Source organism: Nematolebias whitei, chromosome 15, assembly GCF_014905685.2.
Source record: "Nematolebias whitei isolate Nwh7 chromosome 15, NemWhi1, whole genome shotgun sequence".
In the NCBI taxonomy this organism is placed as follows: domain Eukaryota; kingdom Metazoa; phylum Chordata; class Actinopteri; order Cyprinodontiformes; family Rivulidae; genus Nematolebias; species Nematolebias whitei.
The window spans coordinates 25,035,900-25,047,848 of NC_056512.1; positions in this window are offsets into that span (position 1 = coordinate 25,035,900).

The following is an 11,949-nucleotide window of genomic DNA, read 5'->3' on the forward strand; positions in this document are numbered from 1 at the left end:
TATGTATGTATGTATGTATGTATGTATGTATGTATGTATGTATGTATGTATGTATGTATGTATGTATGTATGTATGTATGTATGTATGTATGTATGTATGTATGTATGTATGTATGTATGTATGTATGTATGTATGTATGTATGTATGTATGTATGTATGTATGTATGTATGTATGTATGTATGTATGTATGTATGTAATGTATGTAATGTATGTAATGTAATGTAATGTATAAATTGGTCACCCCTTTGTAGTTTTTATATTACTTAATACATATACCGGAATCCATCCAGAGGACCAGACTTAACCTGTTACAGTTCTCTACCTGGATTATTGAGCATGCATCAGGACACTTAACAGTATAGTTTCCTCAAATGATGGTCGTAGCTGAAGATAATCTATGGTGACCACGCACTGGCTCCACCATTGCTCCTGGTGGTGGATAAAACTGCTCCCTTCACTAACCAAGATCTAGGACTCTGCACCGCCTCAATAATAATAATTAAAAAAAACGACCTCTCTTCTTACACACATTGTAACTCCCACCCACTTTATCTTGCACCAAAAAACTTACAGTAAGGTTTATTTGCATTCCTTGTTCAGTTCAAAGTCTAGAAAAACACTCATCTCAAAAACTTCCATCATATTTGCACATCTATATAAACCCTATTTGCATTGTAGCTCTTTCCACACAAACCTTTTCAAGCCAAGTCTGAGGTGATTACTTCCAAAATTAGTATTATCTATAAAATTGTTGATCTTTAAAGGAAACATTTGACTTTTGTCTCTTGCTGAAATATTTCAGTCAGTAACAAGTGTAGTCACAGGGTGAGTGTGTGTGTAGTAGCAGAACACGCAAAGTTCTGTTCAAGTCAATGCCGTACTCACAATTAAAAACCAGCATTCCACGTTTCATAGCCGAGTTTTAAACAGTTTTTATCTATTTTATTTAACAGTATTCAACAAGGCAAATCCCACTGAGATAAACTGGAACTTGGGTTGATATGAACAGCTAATGCACTTTAATGAGTACTTTGTGAGAATTCCACTTAAAATATGTTTATTAATTTATGAGACATTTTGCTAACAGACAAACTGGTTCAACATTTTGGTTTATTTCGAACATGTTAACTACAAGTATATACAGATAATTGCTGCTGTTTGGCGTATTGTTTTTATGCTGTTAGTGCTTAGTGTATTTTTAGTTAATGTTTTTCTTAGTTCATATCTTAGATCTTATTACTGTTTTTCTTTTACATTTTATTGTTGGATGTAACTGGGACCCTGTGTACATAATCTCGTTCCACCACATGTACCACATGTGGTGCAAATGACAACGAAAGAAACTCTGACTCTAATAATTATTTTAAGCAAGGAAAAGAGAATCGAAAGGATAAAGAAAAACCTACATAAAATAAAAAGGTGCACGATTATTGCTCCACTTTTTGTTTAACGAGTGGGAAGAAGCGCATACAGTTCTTATTCAATCCCACCCGTCATTAGTTATCAATTTTTACTTAAGAGTTGACGTCAAGACTTTGAATCAGGACTCACCAGCAACTTTAGCAACTTGTTAAATCCTTGTGTCAATGAAATTCATGTGTACATTTTTATTATTTATATGTCACATGTCACATCTACAAAAGATTTGACATGAACAAATATTTAGCTTCTTGCTTTCCTGACAGTATATATATATATATAAATATGTTAGTATTTTCTAAAACATATTTAGGAAGAACTTCAAATGAGTAACTTCATTTAACTGTATCTGAGTTTCTGCACACATAAAGTCACATTAGAACTAAATTATCCACTCGAACACACAACAAAATGTGATGAAAACATTATATTTATCGAACTAGTGATGTATCTTGTACGAGGAACATAAATATACTTGAAGTGACCACAAATCTGCTGTTTGCTGCTTCTGTAATCTATTCTTGTAACAGCAGAGGGAGATGTTTTAAAGGGTATGAGGAAGTGGTGCAGCATGTTGATTGTTTTAGATGATGAAAATCACCATTTTAAGTCATACTGGCTGCATATGCTCACTTTGATATTAAAATAAACACATATTAGAAATCGGTGTTTTATACATTTTACTTAATCCTATGCAGATTTTTTCAACACAATAAATTAAGTACACACTTTATACGTAAAATTCAGCTATATATTGCGATGACAGACTTTGCAAGTATAGGTGAGCACACGCAGACATATGGAGCTAAACCTTTTAAAAATGACACGGCCAAATCCTTTACGCATGAGCCCCCCTCTATTTTCACATATCATTTATTCATGTTCTCATCCTGCTGCTCATCATGTTTTAAAGGTGAGGGTTTGTTCATCTACTTTAGAAGATGAGAAAAAGTTAAAGATGTCAGCAATGTCAAGAATGAAGTTCTTGTTTGACAGATTTTTCCTTCAGGTGTTGGGAACATGCTCCAGTTTGGTGAGGATGGAGAATTCATTCAACCTTTATTTATACAGGTTAATCCCATTGAGCCTCGGGGACTTATTTATAACAGAGACCTGGATTTTAACAGAGTGATGACAACAGGACAACAACGACAACAATAGACAGTCATAAAGGATGCGTACAAATTTAAATTTTTTAACAAATGAAAATGAAATGGTAATTAGCAGCAGCAAAAAACTTACACAGCAGGAGAAAAAAAACTTAAGCAGCAGGAAAAACCTATCTGGCGAGAGCAAAAGTGTGTTTGAGTCATCAACGTATATTACAACTAGACATAAGAGCATAAATAGGAAGTTGGAACCACATACGATGAGAGTTCTGTACTTGGCTGACTGCAATAACATTTCTTTATGTTCCACACCCTCATGTAACCAAATGGGACTTTGGCTTGACGAGACATTTGAGGTTTTAAGAAAGTGCCGTTTTGCACAGTGATCAACAATGTGACAGCCTGTTAGTCATTTGGGTGAGGGGGCGGGTGTAAGCAGAACTTTCATATCCATGGTGCAGCCTAGTAGCCTAGCATAGTGCACAGACTTTGCCTCCAAAAATACAGTTTGGCTTCAATTTTGGACAAATGAAAATATTTCAGTCACTGTCTAAATCTTTATTTGTTCCTGTGTTGTGAGTACAGGACTGTCATGACTGCCTGCACACTATAGGAGGTTTTTTTTTTTCCCGCTCCCTAAATTTGCTGCAATGTTTGTTGCTCTGTGTTTTAATAGGTCTCATAGGTTGTGGAGCACATAGTGGGGGTCATTGTTCAATTTGAAAGGGGGGTTCACAAAGCCATAACACTATTTATCATCTAGCAAGACTTTATTTTTAGTTAATGAGTGAGATGCTATGTATTGTCTGCAATAAGAATGTCGAAAAAGTGGGTAGTCCATGCAAGAGTAGAGAAAGTGGTCATAGATTGAAGTAATGTGTAGCTTAGTCTCAACTTTAGTCAAATTAATTCAACTCAATAATATTCAATAATATTTGGGTATCTTGGTCGATTTGCGTCTCGCCTTTAAGCTCCACGTGGAAAACTTGGTAAAGAAACTGAAAGTTAAACTGGGTTTCTTGCTCAGAAACAGATCCTGTTTAACTCTGAATGGTCGGAAACACCTTCTAACTGCTACTTTCCTTCCCTCCATTGACTACGGTGACATTATTTACATGAACGCTCCTACAAGCACCCTGCAGATGTTGGATGCTGTCTATCATGGTGCACTAAGATTCATAACTGGCTGTAACTATCGTGCCCACTATTGCACCCTGTATTCACTGGTCACTACTACTTCATGTATACTCTCTCACTGCTATATTCATCTTTAAATCACTTCTGGGTATGTTACCTTAATCGATGTTCTCCTACATGTCACTGCATGATTGCAGCTACAGCAGGGGTGTCAAACTCACTTACAAAAGGGGGCCAAAATTAAAACTTTTTTCAAACTATGGGCTAGTTTCAGAATCTACATTAACTTAAGTTAGATACCCAACATCTTTTCTTGGTTGCAGGTTTCTCAACAAGAGTTTGATTGGTCTCATTTGATGTGCTCTGTTGTGCTTTTGACATCATAATCAAAGATTACTGAAAAAAATTAAAGTGATAAAAGTATTTTATGTTTAAAAAAATCATCTTGGGGGCCAGATAAGATGTTAACGAGGGCCATATTTGGCCTCCGGGTCTTGAGTTTGACATATGTGAGCTACAGCGTGCGCTCTCAGGACATTATTACCTGCAGTGTTCCCTCAGTGAGGACTGAACTTAGCAAAAGGGCCTTCTCCTACTCTGCTCCTGTTTCCTGGAATATCTTGTAAAAAGATCTGAAGCTCTTGATCTTGACCTTTCTAAGAGGCTTCAAACATCTGCTAAGTTCATGGCAAAAACCAATGCAGACATGTTCCTGTTTTTAGTAGTGACAGCATGACGGCTCTGTGGTTAGCACTGTTGCCTCACAGCAAGAAGGTCCTGGGCTCAATCCCCGGTTGGACCTGGGGTCTTTTTGTGTGGAGTTTGCATGTTCTTCTCGTGCTTGCATGGGTTTTCTCCAGGTACTCCAGTTTCCTCCCACAGACCATAAACAAGCATGTTAGTCTGCCATCAGGCCCAGGCCTCCCTTGAAAAAGAGATCTGTGATCTCAATGGTATTTACCTGGTTAAATAAAAAAAAAAAAAAAAAATAGCATTCTACATCACTTTACAATGTAGCTGTTTTTGTTTCTTTTTTTTAATTCCATTTTCTTTCATTTGTTCTTCTCAATTTGTAAACTTTTTATGATTGTCTACTGTTGTCTTTGTTGTCCACTGTTGTCATCACTCTTTGTTGAAATCAGGTCTCTCTTGTAAATGAGTCCCCGAGGCTCAATGGAATTAACCTGTATAAATAAAGGTTGAATGAATGAATGAATATATATGAATATTTACAGCACCTCAGTCTTTCGGATGAAAAACGAAACGTTGCTACATTTTTTTTTTTTTGTTTTGCTTTGTTTCGTTTTTTTGAATGTCCAGAGGACCAGACTTAACTTTTTTAGATTAGCATATATTATAAATGGCATTTGTAAAGTTATCTATCTAAAGAAGGAAGGATGCACATTGACACATTGAGTCTTCATTTTGTCGCAGTCTCCCATCCTGAGCTAGCACAAAGGCAACAGTGGAAAGGAAAATCTCCTTTTAAACAGGAAGAAACCTCCAGCAGAGCCAGACTCAGACACAAGCGGCCATCTGCTTCGACCGGCTGGGTTTCAGAGGACAAGAAAGAGGAACAGATACAGAATGAAAGGTCCAGAATGGAGGCGAGCTGGTGAGCAGGTCTTCACTAGGAGGAAAGAAAAAAACTAAAACACATGTTAAGATAGAAAAAAATTACAAATATAACTTATTCATTTGTATTCATTAGTAAGTATTTGCTTGATTTAATGAGGTCAATTTGTCATCAAGTAGTCTACGCCTATAGCAGTAAAATTAAGGGATATCTCAGGAAACTCAAGCCGACCCTAACTATAGGATTTATCAAAAAGGAAAGTCTTAATCCCAGTCTTAAAACTGGACAATGTGTCAGCCTCACGGACAGAAACTGGAAGTTAGTTCCACAAGAGAGGAGCCTGATAACTGAAAGATCTTCCTCCCATATGTTTTTGGAAATTCTTGTAACCACAAGTAAGCCTGCAATCTGAGAGGAAAATTTTCTGTTAGGAATATATGGAAGAATAAGATCTGTAATATAAGATGGAGCTAGGTTGTTGAGAGCTTTGTAGGTTAGAAGTAAGATTTTGAATTCTGAATTAGACAGGGAGCCAATGGAGAGAAACTAAAACTGGAGACATATGATCTCTCCTATCAACTGTCATTAAATCTCTGGCAGCAGCATTTTGGATTAACTGAAGACTTTAAATTTGGACACCCAGATAATAAACTATCGCAATAGTCCAGTCTAGACGTGACAAATGCATGAACCAGTTTTTCTGCATCAGTTTTAGATAAGATGTTTCTAATTATAGCGATGTTACGCAGGTGGAAGAAATGACCAGTCTCTTAGCTGTCCAACGATTCTGTGTACAGATTCGATCAAATTTCATAGTTTGTAATCCTACAGTGGCAGTAATGATGGTGGTGTGAGCAATGCAATATCTAATTGAAGAGAGAGGCACTCAAGCATAGAGCGTTAGTTTGAAGGAAGTATGAAAAGAAAGAAAAAGGCAGAGGGAATGGCAATATTTTACAGCTGAAGGAGAATAATTGTCAGAGAACTATTTATAAGCAACTGAGACAAGTAACAAATGATGAGCACCACAAACTTACGATAAACGTTTTCTCCAAACCAACAGTGTGAAGCACCGGTAGACATTTTTTAGTCTTAGCAGCCTCTTTAGTTATTTGTTTGAAAGAGAATACAGTTTTAGAATTTTTAAACCCCAATTTAAGGTTGTTAGACCCAGAGGCTATAACTGTTATATACAGCAGTGTGATGTGTCAAGTTACGGGTGAGTCCACAGATGCTTGTTGTAGACGTCCCTGCTGCTTTTGTTGCAGAACATAGTTTTTCTTAATTTGATCCAAGTTTCAAAGTGGAACTATATGACCGCTTCATCTCTTCACTGCTACAGGAATGGCTTTGTGCATCTACTCTGGCAGAAAAGGACAAAACCTTAAACATAATTAAGATGTATCAAATTAAAAGTGATCAAATTTGGATGTAAAATTACAGTTGTCTTTTTGACAGTTTCATTTATTCCCACTTTCACCCGTTAAAACTGTATCTTGATAATGTCTGAAGGGCAGACCAAAACAGCCAAAACAATGATGCTGTTGAGGATAGTAATGCAGCATCCTTGTTCAACAAGATTAAGCCATGAATATTTCACAGTGGAAGCTTTCAAAAGTAAACGATGAAGATAAAATCCTAAATTTTTCAGTTCCTCAAAGACAGCAGGCATGCGCATCACAAAAAAATGAATCTGCTTTTCTTAACATGTGCAAAGGAGAAACCAAAGATGAAGATCTGGGGGTTGAATGAGAAGAAAAGCAAAATAATGCATTGTTTTATCTTTTTGATAAGTGGTAATAAAAAGATAAAAGTAATAAAATGTCTTCTATGGAAACCACAGTTGATGCATGCTTCTCTTTCCCTACCATGAGGTAAGTGTCTGCACACAGTATGGTGCAGGATGTTGGCTTGTAGAGTTTGATGTTTCCTTTCTTTGCCATCATGAATATTTTATTCCACCCAGAAGGTTCCAACCAAATGAGAGCTGAAACACCAGCAACAACAAGTACAACAGCAGAACCAGCAGCTGCCACTTAGGAAACATGTAGCTGATCACCTCCAGCATCAAAGAGGTGAGATTTATGCTGAGCACTTCCCTTTCCTTACACAGACTCTGTCATTAAACTAAATAAATACATTTAAATATATATATATATAAATATTTGTGATGTGACACATTATGATCAAAGAAATGTCTGTAAACACTCAGAAAATAGAGGAGAAAGGAAGAAAAGAGACGTGACAGACATTAACAAGCAGAGCTTTGATTCTTAAAGTCATGCATGTATGCATACATGCACAAATGAATGTGCATAACTACAAAATTTATGCGCATATTGATGTTTATGTGAAAAGTGGTGGGGATGTAAAGGTATAGTTACACGTTCAAAATAAGTTGACCGCTTTTGTGACGACTACAGAGTTTTTGCTGACTGCTCTTATAGGTTTATTGTCCTTGAAGGAAATAAACCATGAAGCCTCTATGGAGTGTTCATATTGCAGAGATGAGGATAAGAACGACATAAAAGGTTTAGAAGGAGGTTTACAACGAGAAAGGGGGGAAAAAGGACAGATATGTAATTGAGAGAGACAGAGGTATACAAATATTTAGTCAGAAATGAATATGTTCACTTGCTGAAATGACAGCTGACACCAATTTTATCAGGTGCACGCCACAATAAGAGTTTTATACTCCAGCAAAGACAAAAACACTTCTTTATATCTACGTAATTAGGCCTTAAATCTTCTCCTCTCTGCATGTTTAAAATTGTTCATATCCATGGTTCATTAATCAAATTCACAAGGAATTTGTTTATTTTTAGGCCTGTTTTCATTTGATAACTAACACACAATGAACTTTTATATTAAAATATTAGAGAGGACATGGAGTTTGGAGTGAGGACAGCGGATGCAGAGGACAGAGTGAGATGGAGGAGGATGACTCGCTGTGGCGACCCCTGAAGAGGGAAAAGCCAGAAAAGGAACTATCCCACAATGCTCTTCATGACCCACATAACTCATTACAACCCCTGACATGCCAAAAAACTATAATAATAAAAAAAGAAGACATTATTTAAGCAATTTAAAATAAAAGACATCTAACTGTCACAGTTCTTTCTTTTTTTATGAGAGGAAAAAAACTATTGAATCACTCATTTTCTAGGAAAAAATATGGAATAATGAGAAAACTGTATCATTAGTGCACCATCTCTGGCTTTTAAAATTGTGCTCAACGTCTCTGAGACGTGAACCAAACTAGTGACAAACAATACTCGTCGTCAATCTGGGAAGCCTTGTCATTGACAATTGTCTTTTATTTCTACCAGAAATTTTCAACTGTATTGATATTCAGACTGTTGGCAGGTCATGCCATTGGCATTATATGTTTCACCAAACAGTCTTTCAACTTATGGAATACTAAACAAATGCAAAGAGTCCCAGGGTGTACTGCGCCTCTTGCACAGTGACTGCTGGATAAGGGCACCAGTGACCCCCGCGACCCAGATAGGAAGGAGTGCGTAAAGATAATGGATTGATGGGTGGGTGGATAGTTGCAATGGTTTTGGCACTTTGCAACCAAAATCCAGAAAACTCATTGAAAACCAAGCAAGGACTATAACCAAAGAAGCAGCAGATAAGTGACAAAGCTCTGGAGAAGTACAGATTAGAATGCAGTTATGAAAAAAACAAACAAAAAAAAAACAAACACCCAAAACCTCCCAATAACCTTCAAAACGCCAATAAAAACAAGTCACATATTGAACATACCAACATGCAGAGAAGGAGGTGACTATAAAAATTGCTGGACTTTTTCTTCCACTTCTTCCTGTGAGAAACTTCCGAGAGAAATTTCGATACAAAATTGGTGTCCTTATCATCCTTATCAAAATGCACCATTACATGTCAAACTTTACCTGATGAAAGTCTGGATTTTAAAGAACCTTTATGTCGCTACCAGTATGCACTTGTTCACTAAGCAGCAAGACAGCAAACATGAAACTTCACTTATTTCACATTTAAACTCCATCAAAAATGTATCAGTGTTTTTCAGCCAGGTCGATCTGAATTAGATGACTTTGTGTGTCAGTACATGAAGTGTACTTCCTGTGGCGTCCTAGTTTTTGCCAGGCGTTCTTTGAGGTCAAATAAAGAGCATATTTTCCCAACTCTATATGGAAAGTACACTTCCCCACAGGCAAACCAGCATACATAAATTTGTTCACTATTACTATTATAAATTTGGACTGGTCATGCTGTCAGGATACATTTTCATAGATGCCTTTAAAGCAACAGAATCGTCCGTATCATCAACCACAAACAAACTGGCATAAAAGTCCAAATGAAACTATCCATTTTTATACTTTTTTGAGTAAGGTACATTGGCATTTTAATGCACATATAATGCAAGAATGTAGCAGATTTAACATGAACCACACACAGGCAGAGGACAGAACGGTGTCACATATCATCACCGTAGACAGGTCTGCATACAATGACACAGCCAAGATGGACACCACCGCTTTCAGGCATGCACTTACCCAACATCTTCACGTATAAAATACACATATTTACACACACACATATACACACAAATTATTGTGAGCGAGGAGCAGACATCATGGGACCTGACGTGGGCCGGGGGTTTTCATCTGATTGGCTGTCACATGCACTCTGGTTGTCTTGACAACGGCTGTCCCTGCAGGACAGTGGCAGCCTGAGCTCTGCATGGAACCGAGCTGTGACACTGATGGGGGTTGCTGGAAACTTTTAAAGCCTCCGTGAGGATTTTACCACTTGAAATTCATTTACAGCAGTAAATAAATAAATAAGTACATCCTTACAGAACAAGCATGCATGACTTCAGAAGATTATTGCTCATTTACCAGGGGAGTTTTGTAGTTTTAAAATACAACAGGGAACAGTTATACAAATTAAGTTCAAAGAAAAGATTTGTGCTTTTTTTAAATTTTTTTTTAGAGAGAGACAGTGGCCCCTCTTGAATTGCATTTAAGTAGAAAACTGAGAGTTGCTCCAGTTTTGAAACATCTAAAAATACAGTATGTGTCTTGGATATGCACGATGGTCTTGGTGTGTAATGATGAGTCAAACCTTTTCTTATTGCCAAGGGAGTGAAACACCAGCGTTTTCTAACAAATGCTGTCAAAAATATTTTCCACCATGAGAAAAACTACCTTAGTTATAAAGTAAAATTATGTAGAAAGTGGTGATACTTTCATTCTGAAGACTGTGGTTTTAGTTTGGGCTAATACTTTTTACAGCCGTGCAGTTTGAGGTGTGCGGTGGGATTCAGTAAATAAGAAGTAACGAGCCACGTCTCAATTGTCCACAAACTAAAGTATGTGCTTTTCCTCATTTTTTGCAGATGGGACACTTTCTCTTTCACCGCTGTTATTCTGTTGCTTCAATTGAAGTGGTAAATAGTACAACAGCAGTAACACAAATAGAGCCAGCGAGGATTTCTTAAAGTTGTTTTTTTTTTAGTCGTGTAACTTTTATCATCATTTTATTTTTCATCCAACATTGTTTTAAATTTAAAATCAGTTCACAACAAGGGACATAAAGTGTTTTGAGCATGGACCAGATCTTCATATATGGCATCTTAAGACTGGTGTACAAATTTTACTACGTGAATCACAATTATTCGTGAATGTGAATCGAGGCCACAGTTCTCGTAAATGTATTTCTATTTTATTTTCAAGTGGAATTTTAGTTTAAAGTAGGTACTTTAAACTAAAATGCACATTTGGACGTTAACGTAAACGTTTTTAATAACAAAAGAAAATCACATCTTTAGGCAGCAGGACACCTCATTGGTTAGCAATGTTGCCTCACAGCAAGAAGGTCCTGGGTTCAATTCCCAGTTGGATCTTGGGTCTTTCTGTGTGTAGTTTGCATGTTCTCGTGCTTGCGTGGGTTTTCTCCGGGTACTCTGCAGACCAAAATCATGCATGTTAGTCTGCCTTCAGGCCCAGGCCTCCCTTGCAAATGAGATCTGTGATCTCAATAGGATTTTCCTGGTTAAATAATGATTAATAAAAATAATAATAATAATAGTCAGACCTTTAAAATTGCATTACATTTGGAACTGAGCTTAATTAAGAAAATGTAAACAGTAACTAAAATAAAACTGATACACTATCACTGCTCTACCTTTGCTTTTTTAGACACTAAGAAAAATGTTTTTAAACCAAGAACAGTAGTCTGTTACCACGCTGAAATTGGACTGAAGACTAACAGCATGTTATTGTGTTTGTTCTGTACTGAAATGCTTTATGATGAGAAACATTGCATGCATGCAGACTTGTTTATTAACTGCAGGTAGTGTTAAATATTGTTCCTTCTACTCATTTAGTCTAACAAAATTAATAGCTTTACTGGTTGTTACATAAGACTCACACTGGGAACATAATACTCTTGATAAAGCATCAGATGGTCTTGTTTTTATATCCTGTCCTGATTTAATAATATGTGTTACCTCACGATGCTGCTGGCCTTTGTTGATGGTATAACACTGAAGCAAATGATAGTTGTTGCACCTTGGCAAAAAAAAGAAGCCATTTTTTTCCATCCAAAAACTCTCTGTAGCTTGCTACTGTGTGTATATATATGAAATTATTTTTAGTTTGATATTGGACATAAAATTATTGCATGTTACCAGCATATTAATTATCATTTACAAACC